The following is a 27,097-nucleotide window of genomic DNA, read 5'->3' on the forward strand; positions in this document are numbered from 1 at the left end:
AATTCAATCGCTGGGCGTATGGTGGTAAATGTCTGTTATCATCCCATGGCAAGTTACGAAGTGCGTACAAAAGGAATCTCTTTTGCACAGATTCTAAACAGGTAATATTAATACAATAACTCGGACTCCAGACACAGCTACAATACTCAAGACACGATCGGACAAGGGAACAATATAATGTTTTTAATATATAAGGGTCTTTGAATTCATTTGCAAACCGACACACAAATCCAAGACGGCTTTTAGCTTTATTAATAATGTAGTCGATGTGCATGTTAAAGTTAAGTTCAGAGTCCATTAAGACCCCAAGATCACACATATTATCAACTCTTTGGAGAGGTTGACCGCACAACAGATATGTATTTACAAAAGGTGAATTCTTACGGGTAAAAGTCATACATATACATTTAGAAAAATTTAGCTTCATATCATTTATATCACACCAAGTTGAGACAGTATTTAAGTCTTCTTGCAATAAACGATGCTCATCATTGTTTTTAAACGATAACCGTAGTTTAACATCATCGGCGAATAAAAGTGGATGGGATTTTTTTATTATATTATTTAGATCATTGATAAAAATAAAAAATAAAAAATAAAAAAGGACTATTATCTTTTTTTGAAATTTAATTTTTAAAACAAACATGCTGTGTTCTTTGGTGAAGGTAAGACTCTAACCAAGTTAAAAACTATATAGGGAATCCAATTATTTTCAGTTTTTTTAGAAGTAATTTATGATACACACGATCAAATGCTTTGGAGAAGTCCAGGTAGGTATGCTACATCAGTTTGGCAACCATTTTGGTTCTTCGTAATAACATCCGAGCAAAACTCCATAAGATTGGTCGCAGTGGATTTATTCTTCATAAATCCATGTTGGTTAGGCGAAATAATGATTTTGTATCTTTCTTCAATTATACCCAAGACAAGTTTTTCAACTAATTTTGGAATGCAGGATAACTTCACAATTCCTCTGTAGTTAGCAATGTTACATTTGTAACATTTTATACAAAATCAATTAAAAAACAAAAACAAAAAATCATGTGTGCAATTCACACGTGGTAGAAGTGAAACCTTAAAAATCATTTTTCTTGCAAAAAAAAAATTATAAAAAATCTACCTATTTTTATTCTATCACCTTCAAATCCATGTTTTTTATATGACAACCTAGATAAATTTTATATCTAAATTAAATTTTATATTTAAATATATATATATCGATCAAGTCTATGAGACATCTACAAAAAGAGCTAGAATTTTTTGAACTCGATCAATTTCCATAAAAAAAAAGCGAAAAAACACGTATTTTTATCTTCTCACACTATTAAATCCATTTTTTTCCCTAACAACCTATACAAATTTTTACACCATCTGAAAGCTTATTGCTCTTAGCTCAAAATATTTATATCGATTAGGTATATGAGACATCTACAAAAAGAGCTAGAATTTTTTAAACTCGATGAAATTTCTTCCAAAAAGTAAAAAAAACATTTATTTTTATGTTCTCATGCTATAAAATCAATTTTTTTGTTCGACAACCTATAAAAAATTTTATACCAAGTGAAAGCTTATTGTTTCACCATGTCGAATTTCCAGACTGAGATTACGGTACTTCCTACACTGGTAGCTGGTCATCGCCAACAGGTGTTTTGAGGTATTTTTAAATTTTTTTTCAATTTAAGATTGTGTTACTTGTAGAGCACGTAACGTTATGTGTGATATATCAAATAAAATGTTATGTTATCAGCATGCGTATGAAAGTTAAATCAAATTTGTATGTGCACTAGATCAAAAGATATAACGTATGTTGGAAAAGAACATCTTTTTACCGTTATATCCGAATTTTGAATATGAAATTAATTGAAATTTTGTGCAATTATAATTTATTAAATTACCTATCTACAGTACAAATTTCATTTATCTTTAAGGTACTGTGATTTTTTTTTCAAACAGTGAACTCAAGTCAGTTTCACGGAGCAAAGCGGTAAGGCAGTGCATCTTACTACAATTAAAAAATTATCTTACAATACGAAATTTTGTACGTAGTAAACGATAGTGGTTTAATTCACTTCAGATGGTTCGCCAAGTAAGTAAGCCAACATTTAAGTAAAGAACCGTTAATACAATTTGATTATGTTTATATTAAGCGGTAAGGCAGTGTATACCGAAGGAAGAAAGTGGGGCTTCAGGGAGAGTTATAGCAAAAACCTAAATTGAGAGACGGTAAAGCAGTGTGCATTCTAATAAAGTTTCTGATCTTCTGATAAAAGTAAGCATTTGATCCAAATAGCATCATTTTATAAAAATTATACCATCGACATCGAACTACTTTATCATTTTCTTTGAATCGAAAGCGCTATCATTTTTCTGAATTTGTTTTTTGAATAAATTTGGTTTACGTTTTTTGATTTATGAAGAAGTCATCTGGGATCAAACATTTAGATTAAGATTTAAAGTTAAATCGTCAATCAATCATTTGGGTTGTAGGGAATACACAGTCGGCAAAGTGGTTTTATGCATTTGGTTATCACAGACATCTACTTCATTTTTATTTGCATGACCATTTAATATGAAGAATTGACGTGCTGGGAAATTACATAGATTTGGGCGGAGACTCAGCAATTGTGGTGCAACTTTTCATATCTATCTATTCAAACAAAAAAGTTATAACAAGTTGAAGTCGTGTCGCGTTTTCGTTTCATCTTGTTTCAAATCACTACGATACTAAAGAAGTTTTCACTTCAAAAAAAAAAATTGTTTTCTAAATTTAATTTTTAATTTTAATTTTTCAAAATAATTTCATGAAACAACTTGAGTCAAAAAAATTAATGCAGAATAAATTATTAGCTTTAAGAAAAGTTATAGCATATTATAGAATTGTACGTGCTTTTTTTTGATTTTTAATAATTTTTTTTTTCTGCCGGCTACTCAGGAAGTAAGTGGGTAAGCACTTAAGTGGGTTTTACTGTACCAAGAAAATGAAAATTTTTTCTTCCAAATAACTTTTTAGTCATTTGGTACTTATTTAATGTGAAAAATGTGCCCAAATATTTTTGGTCAGGTTTTAGACCAAAATAACGCACTGTTCGTCGACCGTATCGAAGATGAAAAAACCGTTCAATATTTACTATTTTTGGGTATTTTGGGAATTAGAAGCGTTACAAATAGTAAAATTGATCTAGGGTCTGAGTAGATTAGAAAAGCATTTTCTTGCACTCGATTGGAGTAAATGCTTCCATTAAATTGTAAAGTTAGATTATTGTACCTATTTCGAATATACCTTACTCAGCTATCTTCTCTCTCAGTTTCAAGCTCAGCATTGCTGAACAAATTGAAACATTTTATTTTCAAACAAACTAACAATTCAAAAAAAGTCTCATAAATCCACAAACAACACTTTCGAAGATGAATTTCATAGACGTCACTCAATTTGGCATTTCAAAAAACTCTGAAGACCAAAATCGTTCGAAAAAAATAGTTATAGGTGTACGATAACGATAATGTCTCAGTTCAGAATCCAACTTTCTTTCTTCAATCTAAAGCTTCGCCCATCTAACAAACTAACCATCGAACACAAAAAAAAAAAAACATACCAGTCAGTGTGCAATGTATGAGTGGCAGGTAACTGCCATTGCCATTTGCAGAATAACGAGAATCGAGAATACCACGTGCATAGTCATCTATAACTTGCAAAAGCCACCTCTCTTCGACAACATCATCCTTTTCCATATTTCATATTACTGCACACGTTTGTTCGGATAACGCGCGGGCTTCTTACAATATAGCTATATCTCGATTTGAGCCAACCATAGGGAGGAAACATGCCAATATGCCAGTACCAATCACATTCAAAACTAAGTGCCCCCAGAGAAACAACCCAGCTCGATGGCTCCTGCAGCGAGCGAGAGCCAGGTACATGGAATACACCTACGTATACGGTGGATATTCCCATATCGATCTCAGCCATCGACAGCACCAAAGGAAGCCGAAACAATTTGCATACTCGACACGTTGTGGATATGAGGCAAGGGTTTGGGGATGAGGAGTCTGTCTGTGATTGTGGTGATGGGTGGTTAGTCGTATGAAAGGTATGAAGGCACGTTTTGCCAAAGTGAGATCTAGAAAATACATCTCGATTGCTTTGCCCTGCTGCCGTGTCCCTGGATTCTGTGTGTGCATCCAATGAAGGAATCTATTGACCTCATCTTTTATAATAATTATATTATTATAGGAGGGAGCGAGGTATCTCTATCCACTCGGCCATACATATGGAAGGTCATATTGTTGATAGACACTTGCCGCCACCACCAGCCACTATATTGCTTGGTTGAGTTTGTTAAATGGAATCATTTTGTGATCCACTCGCCAAGTTAATAAAATTTGTTTTCATTCGAATGAATCTCGTGCCAAGATTCTTTTTTTTTTTTTTTAATTCTCTCTCTCTCTTATCTTAATCTAGCACAACGGGAAAGTGCAAGCCAACTAGAAAAAGAGGAACACAAGTAGCCGTGAAATATTCACTCTCAAGTCGACGCAAATACGCGAATCTATTGCAATTAGTTAATTTAATGGAGCCTTACCAAAAAAAAAAGCAAAACAAAATAAGACTTCATAAATTAAATCTACGAAAGCGTCGCATGGATTTGCTTTTGTGTGTTATTTTGTATCAAAAGCAGATTTGTCTGTAGATAAGGTAGTGTTTCAATTTATGCAACAAAATTAAGACATATGTATTTCTAGACTTAGATAATAGAGAAAGTCCAGTTTTGAAAACCGAAAGTCAAAGATGTCGGTAAGGCAGTTCACATTTAAGAAATAAAGTGATATTTAAGGGCAAGTCGACAATCAAGTTGAAAGGTAAGGTTGTGTTGACATTATGAAAATATCTTTGAAGCTTAGAAATTCGGTTACTGAGCAACTGTTGGTAAGGTAGGTCCACCTCCACTTGATAGAACTAGGGCCAATTTTAAAACCGATACTTAAGTGGATATAAGACAGTGCACATTCACAAAAGCAAGTGGCACTTAACAAATAATATGGTAAGGTAGTTTGTGTTTTTTTAATAGGTGTAAAGTGCTTTATTTAATTTAAGAGTCGGTAACTGAGTGTGATGTTGTTTAGAGAAGGTAAAGTAGATCATATAGTAACATAATCAGATTAGTTCTAGAAACACCTGGCATCGTAAACAAAAATTGCTGTCGGTTAGGCAGTTATGGATATGTGCTTCATAGCTAAATGAAGGTATTAAGAAACTTTTTTTAAAGTGTAGTAACTAAGTCAAAAAGCTTTTAAGCTACTGTGATTTTTCTTTCAAACAGTGAACTCAAGTCAGTTTCACGGAGCAAAGCGGTAAGGCAGTGCATCTTACTACAATTAAAAAATTATCTTACAATACGAAATTTTGTACGTAGTAAACGATAGTGGTTTAATTCACTTCAGATGGTTCGCCAAGTAATTAAGCCAACATTTAAGTAAAGAACCGTTAATACAATTTGATTATGTTTATATTAAGCGGTAAGGCAGTGTATACCGAAGGAAGAAAGTGGGGCTTCAGGGAGAGTTATAGCAAAAACCTAAATTGAGAGACGGTAAAGCAGTGTGCATTCTAATAAAGTTTCTGATCTTCTGATAAAAGTAAGCATTTGATCCAAATAGCATCATTTTATAAAAATTATACCATCGACATCGAACTACTTTATCATTTTCTTTGAATCGAAAGCGCTATCATTTTTCTGAATTTGTTTTTTGAATAAATTTGGTTTACGTTTTTTGATTTATGAAGAAGTCATCTGGGATCAAACATTTGGATTAAGATTTAAAGTTAAATCGTCAATCAATCAGTTGGGTTTTAGGGAATACACAGTCGGCAAAGTGGTTTTATGCATTTGGTTATCACAGACACTTCATTTTTATATGCATGACCATTTAATATGAAGAATTGACGTGCTGGGAAATTACATAGATTTGGGCGGAGACTCAGCAATTGTGGTGCAAGTTTTCATAGAACTAGTATAGCTTGTTTAGGGTTCTGCTTTCCTTGTCGCCATGTGCTTTACAAGAAGGAAAATAAACTTTTAGGGTGTTTAGGTTTTTCAATAAACGCATATAACTAGCCCTAAGACTTGGTAAATGTTTAAAAAAAAAGACAAAAAAAGTAGGTGCAACGTGGAGTGTAGCAGACAAAAAAGAAAGCAATAACAAAAAACAAAAAATACGCCGACGGACGTTAAAAGAAGTTAAAGAAAAACACAACAAAAAAAAAAAACCTTTTACAAGAATTAAAGTGAAAACATTTCGATGCGCTCTTCTTCTTCGGCACTTTGAGCCTTTTATGCAATGAATTTCGAAGCGGTGAAGGACCAAAGGGGAAGCCAGCAAGCAGCAGCAGCGCATCGTATCGCACTCTTGTACATAGTTGATGATGATTTTCTCCTTTGGTTTATTTATGAGTGAAGTGGTTTCGGAAGAACGAACAGGATGTTCGGCGGAAAAATGTACAAAACGTGCACTGGCACAAGGATCAGTGTAACGAAAAAGAAAATAAGCTTTTTTTTTTTTACTGAAAGTGGTAATGTTTGGGAGGGTAGAGACGGAAGGTGGTTTTTGTTTGGAATAAAAGTCTGACAGGAAGAAGAAAGTATATCAGAGGGAAGGAGGTTATGTTTTTTTTAACATTTGCAAGCTCGACACTTGTAATAAAAGAAGAATTTTTTATGAGTAATTGTGTATTAAAATGTAGGAAATCAGCTTTTGCATGGGTAAATAGAGTTGTTATGGTGTGAGCTTAACTATCAACTATTATTATTTTTATGCGGTGGATGCCAAAATGTTCGATGGTGAAAGGTGTCATTAAAAAGTGTTACGTTTCAGAAAAAATTAGCAAATTATAGTCATATTTATTTGGAAAATGAAAGAGGAGGGTAAAAGGTATAGTACCTATGCAAATATGGAGTATGGCAGGATTTAAATTTGTATTAGTCAGTTGTTTCCTGCAATTAATCATTTAGGGAAAAGCAACTAAATTTATTTTGAAGATTTCGTAATGTTTCAAGAAATTCATATACCAAATTCGAGGGAAATATGAATTCGTGCGAGGCAAGTAATTTTATTGAAAGTTTTTTTGAATAAAATGTTTTCATTATTAAAGCTAAAATTTCAAAAACGGACTAAAATGGTACAAATAACGAACTGGGGATCTAAGTGAGACATATATTTGAGGCGTTCAGCTCCAAAACGGCCTAATCCACATTTTCAAAAAAAAAAAAAATAAACTGAGTACACAGATCGTATCGCAATACAACAATTTATAATATAAAAATACATTCCCATTAAATTATATTAATTAGAGTTAAAATTAGAGCCTCAGAAACGGAACAATACAAAACCGGGAGGCTTGCCGCCGATTTCTGAGGTCAACCCGGCGAACCCCACAGGCGGATCACTAGTGTGAAGCAGTAACGTGGGAAGGTTATGATCCCCTCGACATCGAGATCATAACAGCGCCGAGAAAAAGGAAGAAGAAGAAGAAGAGTTAAAATTAGAGCCAAAAAAAAAAAAATTAGACAAGAGTCACTCTAGTGGAAGCCATTTTGGCTTCACAAACAAAATTGCCTAAACTAGGTATAACAAATGTATTTTTAGAATAAAAAAAATATCAGACCTTAGCCCAATAGTATAGCCAATACTCCTAATTCAATAAAATGCACGACTAGGGTCGCACGTACTTGCTCTTGCAGTTCAAAGCACTTTTATGTTAGTCTACTTGTAGATTTAAAAAGCTGGATCTAAATTTAAAAAAAAAAATTGATATTGGGGAAGAACCGACATTAAGGGCAAAATTTTGTTAAATGAAAAAAAATTTGTTGTTATTTGACTTTTTTGAGAAAAAATAAAAATGCAGTTTTATTGCCACTGCTTTAAATATTACGTACACAAAGTTTAATCAAAATCGTTAGAGCCGTTTTCGAGAAATTCGTAATATCGTATTTTTTCGTATGGGAGGTATACGTTCTAAACGAGATATAAAAAAAAACAAAAAAAAACCAACTTTCAGAATTCCATAAAAATCATCTGTACCAAATTTGAAGAAAATCCATCCACCCGTTTGGCTGTGGAAATGTGTACAGATGGACGCACAGACGCACGGACGGAATTGCGGGACCAACTTTTTCGGAATTCTCCATCATCGTAATGTTGGTTTTGATTAAAACCTCAATTTTTTTTTCGACACGAAACCAATACTTGCCCTATAGAGCAAGTAAAAAAATTAGAAACTAAGAATAAAAAAATATTTTTTTATAACTATTACAAGCCATTAAAAAAGAAACCCTGAAAATATGATTTTCTTCAAACCCGTTTTTCTCAAAACGAAATTTCTGGGGTTAAGACGTTTTGGCGCTGAGCGCCTCATTTTTAATATGCTCCAAATCAAGCCTAGCGCTTTCTTTAATAAATAACTGGACACAAGACTAAAACACTGTGCATAGTAAATTTGGGGTTAATTTGGTACAAAAATAAAATTGTTGCATGATTGCCATCTAGCTTTTTCTAAAATGCAAGACAAATTTTAAACTAATCTTCATTCATCATTAAATGATGATCTTCACACTTTTTATCATAGAGGAAGGAATACCTAGAGAGCCGACTCGTACCCCCCTTACCTAAAACACCCGCAAATTTAATTTCAGATAATCTCTCTTATTTTTCTCTTGTTTTCCTATCTGTGAATACGTGTGAAAAGTACAATTCGTTTAATACCTTCCTTTCACCAGTAGATGTCCTCACAAATTTTGAATTTAAACATGATTTTGGTTTGTACATGAACTTGAATAGCTCAAATAGCTCACTCCAGACACCCACCTTTCAATAAATATGTACAGAAATAAAAAAAAAAGGTTCGTGTTTTGAATTTATTATATTATTTTTTTATGAATTTATTTCCTACTGAGCACTTAAATTGTTTTTAATTGTTTTGAGCTCAACTCCACAGTTGAATGTGTTGGTGCCATTTAAAATGCACGGGAAAACTACCACATATAAGCACTGTGGAGTTTTTCCTCTCATTGCAGCTTGTAGGGTGGAAGAGAAAAACCAACCGAAGTCGCGTCTCTAGGTATTCCTTCCTCTATGCTTTTTATGGTGCTCATATCATATAAAATTCATTGAAATGTGTCATTATGTCAAAATTGGATCAACTTTAAGAACCCGGACCGGTAAATGAGAAAATGTGGTTTCAGTCAAATTTGATTAAATGTTTGCTTTTTAATAACGTGTTGGTCAAAATTCTTTAATGAATGAACAATTTACTCTCTAGCTTAGAGGGTTTGCGAGATATTTGAGCTTGAACATGTAAAACTGCTAGATATAAAATATTTCTCAGTAATTTCAACTACAACGAACCACCCTAACCTCTTTTTTTTACCATTTATGGACACTTTTTGCTCTTTAAAACATCAAAGAAGATTATTATTTCTGAAATATCAAATTTATTCAATATTTGATTTGTTTTTACCTGCTTAGGAGAATAGAAAAAGCCGAGTTATGTATTTGACCGCGTTTTTACCTTTGGGGGTATGTATGTTCCCTCATAACTTCTATGCTACTTATCATCATTTTATAAATGAGGTATCATTAAAAGCGTTTTGATTATCCGCTGGTTATAGGGTATGCAATTTTTTCTATTATGGAACCCTCTAGAAGGAAAATCATAAACTAACCGGTTTTTACTTTTCGAAATTATTTTTTTTGTTTAAATTATGTTAAAATTATAATTAAATAAAGTATTGGTAATGAGATTGATTTTGCTAGTATCTAGTATTTTGGACTAGTATCTGTAGACACACCTCTTTTTTGCGAATTTGGTTTATACTTTTTCATGTCGCTAGAACTTTTTTCGATCTCACTATTTTATAGAGAATCATATATGAAATTGATGTAGAATATTCCGAGGAATTCGAATATTGTATTCACAATTCAAAAAAAATTTATTTTCACCCTTATAAAGACACTTTTTTGTGACCACTTTTAAATTTTGTCACAGAGGGTTAATACACACAATCGGCGAATTTCTGTCAAGGTGTCACTCTTTAATAATTTTTTGTCACTTATCATTTTTTAATGAAAAACGGCTTAATTTTAAAAATCAATGCATATAAAAATAGTGATTTTAACAAAAACAAAAACAAAAAAAAAACAATTCAAAGCTTATCCAGATTGACAGTGGTTTATGCATGAGTGTTGTTGCATAACCAATGGACACAAGGATAAATAAAATGCTTCATTTTAACAATAACAAACAAACAATAGAGAACTCGTTGTTGTAAAAGTTTATTTTCGAAAGAATCAATTATTCCGATATATATGATCAAAAAGTGAGATTGCTTTATTTATGCAAAACAAAGCACAAAATAGAATTCCAAATCAACAAAATATATTTTTTTGCCAAATTATTTGCAAAAGTGTAAATTCATGGAATATTTGATTTTTGAAAATGCAACCTATAGCTGCTACCAATAAAGCCTTTCTGCATACCACATATCTTTCACCCACTGTGTGCCACACATTGTACACAAAAATAGTTTCAATTCTCTTTGATAGTTACTAAAAATAAAAGCACTAGGTTGTATATACAAGGACTTGTAAGTTGGTATAGTTCTCATGATCATGAATAAATAATTTAAAGATGTAAAATTTAAAATTCAATCCAACTGTGTTTGTACACGAGTATAAAAGTAAACCAAACCACAATATGAAATGAAAAATAAAATCGAAATTATATGCCACCAAAAGAACTTTCTCTCTGTGTCTGTTTATTTCGTGATAAAATAATTTTAAATATTTATAACACATTACTGGGAATAATTAATGCATTGATTTCAATTTTTCAATTCAATTTTATATCACTTTTATTTATCGTGTCGTTTCTAAGGCTTTTCAGGAGCTCATCATCACCCAGCGTCATCATATCGTGTCATATTGACTTTTTGTTTATTTTAAATTTTAAACAAAAATAAAAATTCAACTTTAAAAGCACAAAATTAAATATTTTTTTTTATTTGGAAAACATAAACAAAGTTTTTGTGGGGGGCTTTTAATTGGAATTAAGACCAAAAGTTGCTTTGTTGGGATGTGATATGAAGCTCGTTTTGAGTTGTTTTTATTATAATTTTGTGAAATTTGAATACTGATTTTTTTTTGCATTCAGATTCTTTTTATTTAATGAATAGGTAAGAGAACGAGGGCGTGTGTGTAATTTTGCATATGAAAATGTGTGTAATTTTATATTCAATTATAATCAATTCGCTTCTGTGGAAACGAATGTTTTTTTTTTCTATGTAGGGATTGATTGGGATTCCTAATGGGAATATTCTTTTCATATGTAAAAATGATTTTTTTTTTATTTAAAAAAATTGAGAGAGCATAGTTCATTACACAATATTTTTACATCAATGGAAAATGCCAGTCGTTATTGAAAAAAATGTGTAGAGTAAGTTCTGGTAATGTGGTATAGGTTGGTAATGTGGTAAACATTGTTTTCTAAGAAACTAAAGATAAATAGAAGGACGTCTTTTGAAGTAATAGGTGACAACATTTGTTTAACGAAAAATGCGTACTCAAAAAACACGAAAATATTCCATACCTTTACAAAAATTGATAAATCTTTATAAACGGTTACGTGATGGACTTTTTTTGGGAGCCTAACAAAATGCATTGCATATTGGAAAAGAGTATACCACATTAGAAGACGTATGTGTACCACATATGTGGCATTTTCGAGGTCATTACACATTTTAATATAAAACTTTTTTTCTGAAACGAAAAACCACTGCAAAACATTCAAAACATGAAAATAATATACTATTGCACATATTCACAAATTTTCGATTAGTTTGATTCAATATTTTCCGAAATATATTCCAAAAAGAAACATGTATACCACAATACCCGACTTTACTCTATTCTTTAAACCATGACCGACATGATAAAAAAAATCGAAAAAAAGTTATAATTTTTATGTAATTCGAATAATATTTTATGCCGTCAAAAATGATTTTCGTTAAGTTTTGGAGTTGCAAACTAAAAAGTCTTTTTTTTTCAAAAACTCCTGACTTAATTTTTGTGTGTACTGCGACATCATTAAATAGTTTATACTTTTTTCAAACGTTCTCCCATAGACCAGTTTTTTTTTTTTTTTTAAATCAACTAAAATAAATTCACAAGCTTTACTTTTATTTTCTTTAAATGTCCCTGGTTAGAGCCAATTTCAAAGAAAAATATATCACGTCCAACACCATGTTACTGCGATGACTTACATACATACAAAAATTTGCTAAATTTGCTAAAATGATGCTCTTCTTAAATTTATCTTTTTAAAATAACGAAATTTCTTAAAAAAATAAATGGAATCTCTGTTTAAATTTTGTTCAAATCAAAGTGAACTTAATTTCATTTCATTAAGAGTTATCTTCTTAAACAAAATTTAAAATTAAGCAATTTCTGATTAAATTTATGAGCAGTCTTATTGAATTTTAAGGATTAAAGAAAAACAAATGGATGTTCACCTTAATTTAAAAAGATGGGAAGATGTTAGCATGCTGGATAATAACTCGTTGCACTTCTTCACTGATGGTTAAAAATAAATGAAAGTATATGAAGTGGTTTATTTTCAGAAAAACCTCAACCCCCCCCCCCCCCCCCCCAAGCCTCCAAGACAATGTTATTATTTAGCTGATTTCTTCATAAAGTACATGATTAAATGAAACTTGTTCGTAAATCTTAGAAATTTAGAGGCAGCTCAGATGTTTGAGCCCCCTCCAAATTCTGAAAGGGCTATTTGTGTTTGTTTGAGTAAGGGCCTTAGCTGACGTTGAGGGTTGGGATACATTTTTTTCGGATTTTATTCAAATTTTTTTTTTCGGTATTTTGGCGTCGAATTACATTACCGTTAAATTTTGTAAAACTTCTTATGCAAACATCGTCTTCAGTATATTTACTTTTTTTCAAAATAATATTTTTCTCAAAGATAATAGAAATTTTTGGTATCTTAAAATCTTAGTGGTCAACATAACTAATGGTTTCTTTAAGGAAATTCCAGTTTGCGCTTCTGAAAATTAGTTTTTCAGACTTCCACGTTCTGCATTTCACTTTTTGCGCATTCACTTGCCGATAGTGAAATTAAATGTTTTGCATTTTTTCACTCATGTTGGATTTTCTGATCGAAATCAGTTCTCTTTGTTTCTGTAAGTGAATTTGGTGCCTTTTTCAATGAATCTGCAATCTTTGGACACAATTTGTTGTTAATCTATTTATATCATTATTAATCACTGCCTCTGTGTTTGCACCTCATTCGCTTTACACTTTACCTAATTAATTATTTATTATGAGTATTTACAAATTGCAATAATATCGCCCGTGTTCTGCATTTCACTTACATACATATTTGATATGTCTCGAAAAATGTGTCTACTTATTTTTTCTTTTAAATTCTGCTTTTTTTCATTAAAATTGTAAATAAAACTGCATCCATGCAACAAAATAAAAATGGATGATACTTCAGTTTTGACAGTTCGAAGCATTTACGAAGTTGTCGAAATCGATCGAACATCCATTTCACGTGAAATTGAAAAGTGATTTCAATTTACTCTCGGTCGAATTGCGGAAAATAGTAATGAGTATGGTTCAAAAACAAGACGTGATAGGAATAAATACGTAAACAGTTTTGAATTCAGCATATGACAAAGTTCATGACAAAGTTCAAACGATATAGTGTTTTTTTTTTTTAAGATTACTCAACACCTTGCTGTTTGTGTAAAATAATTGAGATACAAGAACTTTGAAAAAACACTACTTTGACTGTGAAAGGAAGAGACAGTAGTACGAAGCTGTCGAGAGCAGTAAAATGTAACTTTCAGTACTGCAGCACAGCGCTTTTCTCTCGATCAAAGACGAATAAAAAAAGAGAAAAAATGTTCCTACATTTAGGTACCCTATACAAAATTTTTGAAAAATTTTCCAGCCCCCTCCAAATTTTTTTCTGGATACGCCACTGCTTGAAGGGTATTAAAGCCAAATCGTCGGCTTCATAAGCAAACCTCGTAACTCCCAAACTCAAAATTTTACAGGAGAGACGAAAGCGTAGAGAAACAACAAAGTAGTTGGGAGTTAAGTGCTGTGCAAAATTTGAATTTAAGTCTATTTATAGTTTTCGGAATGAAAACATATTTGCTAAAAAATGGCATTCAAAAGTCAGTTTCGAAAAAAGGTGGAGAAACGAGGTTACGAGTAACGAAATTACAAAAATATTAATTTTTCGGCTTCATAAACCATCACTACTTCGTTGTTCTCCTTATCTCAATCTTTAAATGCAGTTAAAAAAAAAAAAAATGATTGGGAATTTTGGAGAACTTTGCATTTCTTATACATATGTTAACTTCTAATCGCTGTTATAAGTTCGATGGAAGAAGTAAAAAAAAATTAAGTTTGTTAAAGCTCTGAAGTCAATGTTTGAGTTTATCTTGACTTTGTATATAAAAACTTCAGCAAACAGCCATTGACTTTAGGTCGCCACAATATTGTTTTAACAAGTAATCAAAAGCACTTATTTCCTTAACACAAATACCCATGGTTTTGAAAATCAAAAACTTTAAAATTCTCAAACATAAAATCACCAAATTAAAGTCTCAAATATTATAAGTCCCAAAGTGCAACATCCCCAAGCGCATAATCTCTGCTTGTTATAAGTACAACGATGTGCAATTTTATTCCAACACAATGTTAAATCCATCGATTTTGGGAAATTTGTGATTTGAGGATTTTGCAACTTAAGTTTTGTTGGAATTAAGGTTTGGCAGGTTAAGTTTTGTCGGATTTTGGATTGAGAATTTTTGTGTAAGAATCTTTTGTTTGGTATTTTGCTTAGGTTTACTGTCCTTGGGCTTGTTTCACATGTTTCTTTTTTATTTTAATCTTAAATTGGGTACGGCAAATAAAATATGTTTTTATTTTTTTTTTTCTAAAAACTGATACCTATCTGAATGATTAGTTCATTTATATAGGTCAAAGTATAAACTGACGACTTGTTCGAACGAAAAAAACCACGTGCGACTAATTCCAATGTTTTATTTATTTATAAAACAAAAACAAAAAAATTATACCCGTATATGGGTTTCATGTTTAGCAATAATTACACTTTCTCTTGAGTTGCGATATACTCGTAAGTCATAGACACCAAAATGATATCAAGGATAATGTCCTTTTACCCATTGGAAAAAAAAGCGTGGCAAGATGATGATAGAAAGAAAAAATAAAATAAAAGTTATAGTATAGCATGCGTGAGGCAAATGATACGGCTATTATCACACACCCAGCTCCACCGAGTATTATTTGTATATATTGAGTCTTTTATGGTCTTGGGAGTTTAAGAGCTTGAAGGCAAACAATATATGATTGTAACTAGAAGAAGAAAAAACGAACACACATACTCGTATATTTATTGTAAATGTATTATCATGTTTTTATATTCATGTAAAAAAGGGAAATGACCTAGAAAATTAAGGATAGCAATTGAAAATCCCTTGAGCAGACAATGACATCGACAACGATGATGCTTTTAGTCGTCTATCCAATATCCAGCTAACAACAAAATTACAAAGAATATTTACTGAAGCAGATGTGTACAATTATATGGTTCAGGAGCTATGTTAACATACATTGAATATTTTTTTGTGACAAATAAGAGTTAACAAAAAATAAAATCATTTCCATAGGTGTATCCACATGGGGCGAAAGTTTTCAAAAATATTTTTAAAAACACGTTTCTAAAATGTTTGCTTAGGTTTCAAATTGACTTGACTAGAATATGTAATGAAACTCTTTTTAATGCTGTTTGAAACTCAAATTGAAATTTTCATCTGGAATAGGAAACATTATAGACATTAGGGTGGGTTAAAAAAAAATCGAAATTCGTTTTTTTTTTCGATTTTGTACTCCAAAAAATCGATTGCTAGACACCTCTACAATATACACACCAAAAATGAGCTCTTTACATTAATTGGAAGGTCCTCGGCTTCGCAATTTTCCATTTTTACATCAAGCTTCTACGAAAAAAAAATAATTTTTTTATTAATTGACTTTTTAGCAAATTTTTTTACATATTCTTGTAGAAAATTGAACGTTCTACAAAAAAGGCCTTATACACTTTTTTCAATTATATCTAACCGTTTGTTCTTAATTTTGTAATAAATTGAAAAATTATAATAATGAAATGCGCATGACATATTCTTGTAGGAAACAGATTGCTCCACAAAAAAGGTTTTCTTAACTTTTTTCATTGATCTAACCATTCAAAAGATATTCGAGGTCAAAGTTAAAAAAAAATTATAAAAACAATTTTTACTTTTAAAAATTTTCCAATTCACTGAAACTTCATTATTTTCAAATTAACAAAGACACATCTTACCCAGTTTGGAAAGGTTTAACTAATCATTTGTCGATTTGGAAAAAACGATTTGTGTCTAGTTACAAGAAAGGTCAAAGGTAAGTAATTTCGTCAGTCTCAGTGAGGAAAAGGCTCGTGAAAGCTGAACATAGAGCACTCAAGTCGGTGGTGTTGAGGAGCATCTTTTTTAATTTAATTATCTTTTCGAGAAATCGAAGTTTAAGTTGCATGTTGGAGAAGAGAGGTTTCTTGCGCTACGAGAATCAAAAGGAAAAAAAAAGATATGAACAAAATTCGAAAAAAAAGTTGAACCAGATTTTCGACCAGAATTAAATTCGCATTTAAGATCAAATGGTTTTTTTTTTTAAACTTCTTGGAATAATAAAAAAAAAAGCTGAAGGTTTAATTTAACGCATGTCAAAGATATAAATCCGGGAAACCAATCGAAGGAATTATAAAGAAGAACAAATTTTCTTGACATTATATAATGAAATAATTCGATTTTCGATGGTTAAATGGATAAGGAAACTTAAATCAAGTTCTTAGTCAACAGCAATGTCTCAAAAATACAAACTCAAACCAATTTAAAACAATTTTTGTATGTTAAATTTTTCAAATAAGAGAAAACATACCTCCAATGGTCGGAATAAGTATTTTGACAAAATGAACATATTTCTAACTAATGAGAAAAATCTGTAACATTTTCAACAATATTTGCTGCATTTTTTGTATAAAAAGTGCTAATTTGTGAGGAAAAAAAGTATTTTGACAAACGTTCTTTTTCAATTATGGTAAGGTAAGGTAATGCATTTTACGTGTTTTAAGCACATATAAAACTGAGAGACTTGTTAAAGCTCCGTTTTGTAAAAAAAAGTGGGCAAAACGGCGGAACTTAACATTGAAATTAGTGCATCTTCTATTGCAAGTCCTAATACCAAATATGAAAACACAAAAATATAATTATGCTATGCAAAATTTACCACGAATGAACAAAAAATGAACAAAAAAAATAACAGACGCATTTTGAGAAATTCAATTTAATTGCCATTATTTTATCAAAAACTTTGTTAGCAAAAGTACCCTTCGTACTCCACGCTTGAGAGAAGTGGAGTGAAGGCAGTGGCATATGCGGATGATCTGGTTGTACTTGTATCAGGAAAGTTTTTACCTGTGATCAGTGAAATGACTGACACGGCTTTGAGAAAAGTTAGCAACTGGGCTACAAGCTGTGGCCTAGGAGTTAATCAAAGTAAAACGGAACTGATGCTTTTTACAACTAAAACCAAAATCCCTGTCTTCCCTCTACCTCAGCTCAACGGCCAAATCTTATCACTTTCTTCTAGCGCCAAATATTTAGGTGTAATTTTGGACACTAAACTGAGCTGGAAGCTTAATATAGAAGAGCGGGTTAGAAAAGCGAGCATTGCTTTCTATGCCTGCAGTAAAACCTTTGGGAAAAAATGGGGTCTTAAATCAAAAATGATTCTATGGACTTACACAGCGGTTGTACGACCCATTCTTACCTACGGCGCCATTGTTTGGTGGCCTGCACTCAGTAAAGCTTATAACATCAACAAACTTAAGAAAATCCAGAGAACAGCAAGCGTAGGGACGACTGGAGCCCTCCGGTCGTGCCCCACGGAGGCTCTAAACGTTCTCTTGCACCTCTTACCCATAGACCTTCATATCAAATACCAGGTCTCTTGTAGCGTTTTAAGGCTAAAAGAAACAGGTAGTTGGAAGGCAAAATCTTTTGGTCACAGTGACACAACAAATTTAATACCATCGGATATGCTTCTGACACCCACGGACTACTGCACCCCTATTTTGAATACTGTAATGAATTGCAAGGTCAGCTTCCCGTCGAGATCAGACTGGGAAGAGGGCATTGTGACGAGAGGCTTCGACACCTGCATTTTCACTGATGGCTCAAAAATGGACTGTGGGGTCGGTTCGGGTGTCTACTATGAATCCCTCAATATCTCAAAATCCTTTCGACTACCAAACTTTGCAAGTGTATTCCAAGCGGAATTGCTGGCAATTAAAGAAGCTTGCAAATTACTTAGAGTATATCCAAATCAAAACCAAAATATAGCTATACTAACAGATAGTCAGGCAGCTATAAAAGCAATTGCTTCGGTCACGACATCCTCCAAATTGGTTCAGCAGTGCAGAGAGGAACTCTCATTGCTGAGTGAAAGCCTCACAATCACTCTCATCTGGATCCCAGGTCACAGTGGTTTTGAAGGCAATGAAAAGGCGGATGAACTGGCCAGGCAAGGATCAGCCCTTCATGAGTCACTAGCAGAAATAGTCAACATTCCCATAGGAGTCATGAAGGGCGATATCTTCTTAAAATACCTAACAAAAGCTAACAATAGGTGGCACAACTTGACTAGCTGCGTCATATCCAGAAAAATCTGGCCCACCTATAATAAATCCAAAACATATGACCTAATCTCTAGACCCAGAAAAGATATTAGCAGAATCGTTGCGGTGTGTACAGGACATTGGCCGATAGGGGAACATGCAGCAAAGTTGGGTATACCGCACAATACCTACTGTCGCAGCTGCTTGGACCAGCAAGAAAAAGAAACGGTCTACCATTTCCTATGTCAATGTCCCGCCCTTGCTAGGAATAGAGCACTCTCTCTGGGGAGCGAATTCTTTAATGTCATAGATAACATCTCAGAATCAAAGATCAAAGACTTGATCTCGTTCCTAAATGCAACAAAGTGGATTTAGGACTGCCTAACACTTGTTTTTCCCTTTTTTAAAAACCAATTAAAAAATGTATTTCAAATAAATCCAATTATCACTCACAGGTTTCATAAGTTTTGGTATCAAAACGGCGCATCCTGCGCTAATTGGGTCAATCAAACATGGTTTGCCTTGACCGCCATCTCTACCTACCTACCTACCTACCCTTCGCATTGAGCTCGAGGGAAACAATTTTGCCATATTTATGGGACGATAATACAGTATTTACCTCATAAAACAAAAATTGAAAAATATTGGTATGCTTCTTTCATTCAAAAACAAAGTTTTATGGACCAAATTCCCACAAATTTCTATCTCAATGATCCCTGAAACGCAAAGGAACTGTTAAAGCTGCGTAAAATGTTGCTCAAGTTTTTTCAAGAAGCCCAATATCTTAAAATAGGGGATATACATATACATATTGTACTAACAATGCTATTAATTTGATCCCATTATCACAAAATGCAAAATTATTTCTCATACTTTTTCTTTGGCATCTCACTAATTCAAAACTTTAATTTTTATGAAAATTCAATGAAAAATAAAAGAAAGCTTTTTAAACTTGTCATGAAAATTATATACATCATAGTAAATATAATTAATTTGTTTTTATTTTTGATCTTTATAGTATGTATAACATTTGTATGCAGCTCAAAAAAATTCATAAATTTTCCATGTGGTACAATGGTACCATTTTAAAAGTGTTCTTTCTCACTAAAAAAAAAAAACACCCTTTAATCCAAAATATTTTGATGCACGAAACGTCCATACAAAATTAAATCAGTCTACCACTTATTTTGAAAGAGTAATTGGTAATTCTGACTCTTGCTCTTTAAGTAAAAGACTATTCATGAAGATTCCAATAACTTTTTACATGGTGGTCGAAACATTTTGGTATTGATTCGATTCGATCAGGCGTTAAAAAATACCCCGAAATCATGTACATCTTATTAATAAAAATGTTTCATTACCTATATTATAATATGCAACAAAGCGAGTGCAACAGAGAAAAACTCTTGTATTTACCCTTTCGGATGGAATACAAGATGGCCCAATATCTCAAAATGACTCTTATATTGATTACTACCAACGCACAGTGGTCGATTTTGAGTCACTAGGTGGACTTAATTCTTTTGTATGTCTTATTGGCTTTGAATATTATTTTTAATGTGAATACGTCTTACAAATCGATGAACCCTGGTCTCCCGTTCTTCCCGTGCCTGTTAGCAGTTTTTTCACCTTAGCTGCTATATTCTTTATCAACGTTTAGCTTTAACTATTACACTGGTTTACAAGGGTTTTGTTGCCAAAACAAAAATATACTTTTCTGAAGGTTTTCGGTGTCCTGAACTCGAATCCAAAGTTAAAAAAAATTAATCAGCTCCCGTTTTTGAAATATTACCGTTAGAAGATGCAAAAAAACGTTTTTTTGGGTACTTCGGACCTTATTCTTTTATATAAGGAAAATTGTTTAAACATATTTAGTAACGGTTTCTATAAAAACTGTTTTCCATCTTTCAATGCCTGTTTAAATCTTTCTGACGTCTTTTTTATTGCCCGAGATATCTTTAATGGGAAAAAATATTTCTTTTTCCCAAATTTTTGACCGTTTTCGAGCCCTTTTGACCGTTTTTTATTTATATCTTTTTCGTTTTGATAGATATATTAATCAAATTAACAGGAAATATAAATAAAAGCCAGGACTATATTTATGCAAAATTTCAATCATTTTCATAGTCATATTTTTGAGATAACGGTAAAAAGATGGTTTTTTTTTTTGACACGAAATATCTTTTTACATACACCCAGAGAAAAAGTCAGTGTAAAATTGCCTTAGACGCCTAAGGCAAAATTTTTTCTATGAATGTTAGTTTTCGAGCATAACTTGCCTTAGTTCTAAGGCAATTTATGCTCGAAAATCCTAAGCTAAATTTACCTAGAATAGGCTAATTTGCCTTAGATAGATAAGGTGAATTTTTTTCTATGGATGTTATTTTTCGAGCATAACTTGCCTTAGGACTAAGGCAATTTTTGTTAGTTTTTTAACCTAGAACTAAGGTAATTTTACCTTAGGCCTAACAAAATTTTACCTAGGGCCTCAAATGTTAGTTTTCTAACACAATTTAGCTTAGGACTAAGGCAATTTATGTTAGACTTTTACCTAGGACTAAGGTAATTTTACCTTAGGCCTAAGCTAATTTTTTTTTTGGGGAAAATTTTTTTCAAATGTTATTTTCCTAACACAATTTTGCCTAGGACTAAGGCAATTTATGTTAGACTTTTACCTATGACTAAGATAATATTACCTTAGGCCTAAGCTAATTTTTTTTTGGGGAATATTTTTTGCAAATGTTATTTTTCTAACACAATTTTGCCTAGGACTAAGGCAATTTATGTTACACTTTTACCTAGAACTAAGGTAATATTACCTTAGGCCTAAGCTAGTTTTTTTTTTTGGGAAAATTGCTTTTTGCGCCAAAAAGAATGAAATGTTTTCCTTTTATCTTCAATTAAAAAAAAAAGAAAACACTTCAATGACTAAAACGATTATTGAAAAACAATAATAAATTTGTGTTTTTTTTTTTTCCTTTGTATAGGCATGTATACCATAAAAAAAAAACGAAAACACACATATTTTGTTCGTTTTTTAATAATTATCAAAAAATGTTTTTTTTCACTTTCAACGAAATTTCGTTATTGTTGTTGATCGGCCATCATGGTTTGATTGAAAGAATTTTTTACCTAGGGCCTAAGCAAATTTTACCTAGGCCTAACGTAATTTTCCCGGCAAAAATTTCAAAATTTCTTGGTTACCTTAGGCCTAAGCTAATTTTACCTAGAACTAAGGTAATATTACCTTAGGCCTAAGCTAATTTTTTTTTTGGGAAAATTGCTTTTTGCGCCAAAAAGAATGAAATGTTTTCCTTTTTTCTTCAATTAAAAAAAAAAAAGAAAACACTTCAATGACTAAAACGATTATTGAAAAACAATAATAAATTTGTGTTTTTTTTTTTTCCTTTGTATAGGCATGTATACCATAAAAAAAAAACGAAAACACATATTTTTTTCGTTTTTTAATAATTATCAAAAAATGTTTTTTTTTTTCACTTTCAACGAAATTTCGTTATTGTTGTTGATCGGCCATCATGGTTTGATTGAAAGAATTTTTAACCTAGGGCCTAAGCAAATTTTACCTAGGCCTAACGTAATTTTCCCGGCAAAAATTTCAAAATTTCTTGGTTACCTTAGGCCTAAGCTAATTTTACCTAGAACTAAGGCAATTTTCCCTCCAAAAGTGCGAAAATAAATAAATGTCTGTAATTAATTAAATTATTTAGAAATACAAATTTTTCTTTAAATAAATAATTTGTTTGATATGAATAAATCAAATAAATATATAGTTACACATTTGTATTTTAATTTCCGACAGAATATATTAAATAAGTTTTTTTGAAAAACATCTCGCAAACAAAAAGACATGAAATTTTGCTTTTTTCGTCATATCTTTTCTATTTTTGCTTTTTTTGAAAAATTGTCAGATATAAAAGTTGTAGATTTTTTGATTTCCGACAGAATATATTAAATAAGTTTTTTTGATTTTCGCTTTCGTTTTGAAGTTATAGCGACTTTTGTGAAAAAAAACATCTCTCAAACAAAAAGACATGAAATTTTGCTTTTTTCGTCATATCTTTTCTATTTTTGCTTTTTTTGAAAAATTGTCAGATATAAAAGTTGTAGATTTTTTGATTTCCGACAGAATATATTAAATAAGTTTTTTTGATTTTCGCTTTCGTTTAGAAGTTATAGCGACTTTTGTGAAAAAAAAACATCTCTCAAACAAAACGACATGAAATTTTTACTTTTTTCGTCATATCTTTTCTATTTTTGCTTTTTTGAAAAATTGTCAGATATAAAAGTTGTAGATTTTTTGATTTCCGACAGAATATATTAAATAGGTAAGCTTTTTTGATTTTCGCTTTCGTTTTGAAGTTATAGCGACTTTTGTGAAAAAAAACATCTCTCAAACAAAAAGACATGAAATTTTTTCTTTTTTCGTCATATCTTTTCTATTTTCTATCTCGCAAACAAAAAGACATGAAATTTTTTCTTTTTTCGTCATATCTTTTCTATTTTTGCTTTTTTTGAAAAATTGTCAGATATAAAAGTTGTAGATTTTTTGATTTCCGACAGAATATATTAAATAAGTTTTTTTTGATTTTCGCTTTCGTTTAGAAGTTATAGCGACTTTTGTGAAAAAAAACATCTCAAACAAAGACATGAATTTTTTACTTTTTTCGTCATATCTTTTCTATTTTTGCTTTTTTTGAAAAATTGTCAGATATAAAAGTTGTAGATTTTTTGATTTCCGACAGAATATATTAAATAAAATTTTTTGATTTTCGCTTTCGTTTAGAAGTTATAGCGACTTTTGTGAAAAAAAACATCTCTCAAACAAAAAGACATGAAATTTTGCTTTTTTCGTCATATCTTTTCTATTTTTGCTTTTTTGAAAAATTGTCAGATATAAAAGTTGTAGATTTTTTGATTTCCGACAGAATATATTAAATAAGCTTTTTTGATTTTCGCTTTCGTTTTGAAGTTATAGCGACTTTTGTGAAAAAAAACATCTCTCAAACAAAAAGACATGAAATTTTGCTTTTTTTGTCATATCTTTTCTATTTTTGCTTTTTTGAAAAATTGTCAGATATAAAAGTTGTAGATTTTTTGATTTCCGACAGAATATATTAAATAAGCTTTTTTGATTTTCGCTTTCGTTTTGAAGTTATAGCGACTTTTGTGAAAAAAAACATCTCTCAAACAAAAAGACATGAAATTTTGCTTTTTTTGTCATATCTTTTCTATTTTTGCTTTTTTGAAAAATTGTCAGATATAAAAGTTGTAGATTTTTTGATTTCCGACAGAATATATTAAATAGGTAAGCTTTTTTGATTTTCGCTTTCGTTTTGAAGTTATAGCGACTTTTGTGAAAAAAAACATCTCTCAAACAAAAAGACATGAAATTTTTTCTTTTTTCGTCATATCTTTTCTATTTTCTATCTCGCAAACAAAAAGACATGAAATTTTTTCTTTTTTCGTCATATCTTTTCTATTTTTGCTTTTTTTGAAAAATTGTCAGATATAAAAGTTGTAGATTTTTTGATTTCCGACAGAATATATTAAATAAGTTTTTTTTGATTTTCGCTTTCGTTTAGAAGTTATAGCGACTTTTGTGAAAAAAAAACATCTCAAACAAAACGACATGAAATTTTTACTTTTTTCGTCATATCTTTTCTATTTTTGCTTTTTTGAAAAATTGTCAGATATAAAAGTTGTAGATTTTTTGATTTCCGACAGAATATATTAAATAGGTAAGCTTTTTTGATTTTCGCTTTCGTTTTGAAGTTATAGCGACTTTTGTGAAAAAAAACATCTCTCAAACAAAAAGACATGAAATTTTTTTCTTTTTTCGTCATATCTTTTCTATTTTCTATCTCGCAAACAAAAAGACATGAAATTTTTTCTTTTTTCGTCATATCTTTTCTATTTTTGCTTTTTTTGAAAAATTGTCAGATATAAAAGTTGTAGATTTTTTGATTTCCGACAGAATATATTAAATAAGTTTTTTTTGATTTTCGCTTTCGTTTAGAAGTTATAGCGACTTTTGTGAAAAAAAAACATCTCAAACAAAGACATGAATTTTTTACTTTTTTCGTCATATCTTTTCTATTTTTGCTTTTTTTGAAAAATTGATTTTCGCTTTCGTTTAGAAGTTATAGCGACTTTTGTGAAAAAAAAACATCTCAAACAAAGACATGAATTTTTTACTTTTTTCGTCATATCTTTTCTATTTTTGCTTTTTTTGAAAAATTGTCAGATATAAAAGTTGTAGATTTTTTGATTTCCGACAGAATATATTAAATAAGTTTTTTTGATTTTCGCTTTCGTTTAGAAGTTATAGCGACTTTTGTGAAAAAAAAACATCTCTCAAACAAAAAGACATGAAATTTTTACTTTTTTCGTCATATCTTTTCTATTTTCTATCTCGCAAACAAAAAGACATGAAATTTTTTCTTTTTTCGTCATATCTTTTCTATTTTTGCTTTTTTTGAAAAATTGTCAGATATAAAAGTTGTAGATTTTTTGATTTCCGACAGAATATATTAAATAAGTTTTTTTGATTTTCGCTTTCGTTTAGAAGTTATAGCGACTTTTGAAAAATAAAACATCTCACAAACATTGAATTAATGAATGGTTCATAGATTTTAGAGTGACTCAAGCTTTGGAACGATAGAGACATAACTAAATGAAACAGCGCATAATGTGTGCTTTTTGGTAATAAATAATGTGTTTTAAATAAATACGAAAATTGTATAATATTCCATAATATTCATCAAATCAGATGTTTGGGATCACCAAAATGTAACTAGGAAAACTTGAAAATATAATTTTTGAGAAATTTTGTTCACTCTAATTTTAACAAAGTCAAATAATAGCTCTAGTTAAAAGTCGCGTAAACTTTATGAATAATAAAGAAAACCAAAACAAAAATCAAGAATACATGTATTGAAAAATTGATTGTCAGAAATAAGATTTATGTGACAAATGCAGTAAAAATGTAAAATGATTATAATGATTTACTTTTTTCAATTATTGCCCCAAATACCCCTTAAGGATGCGCCCGTGTCTGAATTTCCCGCCACTATTATTCTATTATAACTTTTACCAAATCAAATTTTACCTAAGCCTAAGCTAATTTTACCAAGGCCTAAGCTAATTTTACCAAGGCCTAAGCTAAGTTTACCAAGGCCTTAGGTAATTTTGCCTAGGCCTAACCTAATTTTACTTATGGATCTAAGGTAAATTCACCTTAAACTATTAAATTCATTTATCTGTTAATTAAAAGTAATTTACATTATTAGTTGACTATTTGACGCCTTTGTCCTACTTTTCGCAATGTAAATATAAACGAACGAAAATAACCAAAATATGCATTTGTTACCCTGCTTCACTTGCTTTTATTCTTCTTCACTTTATACCCAAAATGCCCCTTAAAGATACGCTCATGTCTTGTTTTCCCTCCAAAATTATTAGTTATAATTTTTACCCAAGCTAATTTTACCTAGGCCTAAGCCAATTTTACCTTAGGATCTAACATAAATTTACCTAGATCTAAGCTAAATTTACCTAGGTTCTAAGCTAAATTTACCTTAGGCCTAAGCTAATTTTTTAGTGACGCCATCAAATCACCTTAGAACTAAGGTGATTTTGTGTTAGTTTTGTTAGAATTGCCTTAGTCCTAAGGTAAATTTTCGCTTTTTACCTAGGACCTAAGGTGATTTTGTGTTAGATTTTTGGAATTGCCTTAGGCCTAAGGTAAATTCGTTCTCAGATCCCGTTAGAAAGCGTGCTTGCACATGATTCTCTTCGTAAATTCATGGCGTGCAGTTCAGTTTAGTGCTAAGAAATATTAAACGTGTAAAAATTGTTTTAAAAAGTGAATTATAATATCAATAACCAAGGAAAAACAAAGAAAAGAAGACATAAATACTGTGAACCAGTTAATTAAAACAAGCGTTTTGGAAAATATATCAAAGTAAGTAAGTAAGTAAAGCAACAATCTTTTTTACAATTTTATCATTATATATTTGCATTTTTATTTCACTGGGAGTAAAGTACTTATTCAACATTTCTTTTTTATTTATTTAATAATACAAATCGTGTGAACTACTCCGTTAAATTAAATTTATCTTACAAAATAAGTTTTATTTTGGGCAAGTTTCCTTTTTTATTTGATCTTTGCTTCTGTCCATAAAGATAATTCTGTGATTTAAAAATTATAACTATGAATATTGCATTAAAGCAGCGCGGCAGACGGCATGATTATACCTTTTTTAAATAAAA

General features: G+C 30.9%; 2 protein-coding genes across 3 annotated transcripts in view; both read right to left on the reverse strand.

Annotated features, from left to right (window-relative positions):
- The window catches only part of LOC129907409 (WW domain-binding protein 4), a 121,915-nt gene that overhangs the window by 71,822 nt on the left and 22,996 nt on the right, over positions 1–27,097 (reverse strand). The gene's annotated exons all lie outside the window — the stretch shown is intronic.
- LOC129907408 (calmodulin-lysine N-methyltransferase) overlaps positions 1–27,097 on the reverse strand; it is a 100,428-nt gene that overhangs the window by 63,033 nt on the left and 10,298 nt on the right. The gene's annotated exons all lie outside the window — the stretch shown is intronic.

This window comes from Episyrphus balteatus, chromosome 1 (genome assembly GCF_945859705.1).
Source record: "Episyrphus balteatus chromosome 1, idEpiBalt1.1, whole genome shotgun sequence".
Classification (NCBI taxonomy): Eukaryota; Metazoa; Arthropoda; class Insecta; order Diptera; family Syrphidae; genus Episyrphus; species Episyrphus balteatus.